Source organism: Penaeus monodon, chromosome 21 (assembly GCF_015228065.2).
Source record: "Penaeus monodon isolate SGIC_2016 chromosome 21, NSTDA_Pmon_1, whole genome shotgun sequence".
Taxonomy (NCBI): Eukaryota; Metazoa; Arthropoda; class Malacostraca; order Decapoda; family Penaeidae; genus Penaeus; species Penaeus monodon.
In genome coordinates this window covers 38,701,678-38,702,040 of record NC_051406.1, presented here as the reverse complement: position 1 = coordinate 38,702,040, position 363 = coordinate 38,701,678, and the positions used below count along the sequence as shown (strand labels likewise).

Here is a 363-nt window from a genome sequence, read left to right as displayed (position 1 = left end):
AAACGTTGTTACGGTTAATAAATAATTTACAGACATCTTAATCCGAAGTCTAGACTCTATCATCGCATTCGCATGGGTTGCAGTAATGGAGTTTGGGATTATGGTGCCAGTTTCTGTTTTTATCCCCAGTTCCTTCGGAGTAGAGTGAACTGCGGGTCCTTCACACAAGGTTTAAAATACTGATAGTGTTCAAAAGTACTAAATGTTATTTTAAAGTTGACTGAAGTAGGAAAATAAATGCATAAGAAAATGCACAGAAACAACTGAAATTAATTGAATCTGAACACATAAAAAATGACTACTGAAATGGCTGCACATATGATACTGACATTTTCTAAATTAATATTTCATGCCTAAAGAAAG

General features: G+C 33.9%; 1 protein-coding gene across 1 annotated transcript in view; it reads right to left on the bottom strand.

Annotated features, from left to right (window-relative positions):
- LOC119586480 (chitotriosidase-1-like) overlaps positions 1 to 363 on the bottom strand; it is a gene marked incomplete in the record, with an annotated part of 32,805 nt that overhangs the window by 3,299 nt on the left and 29,143 nt on the right.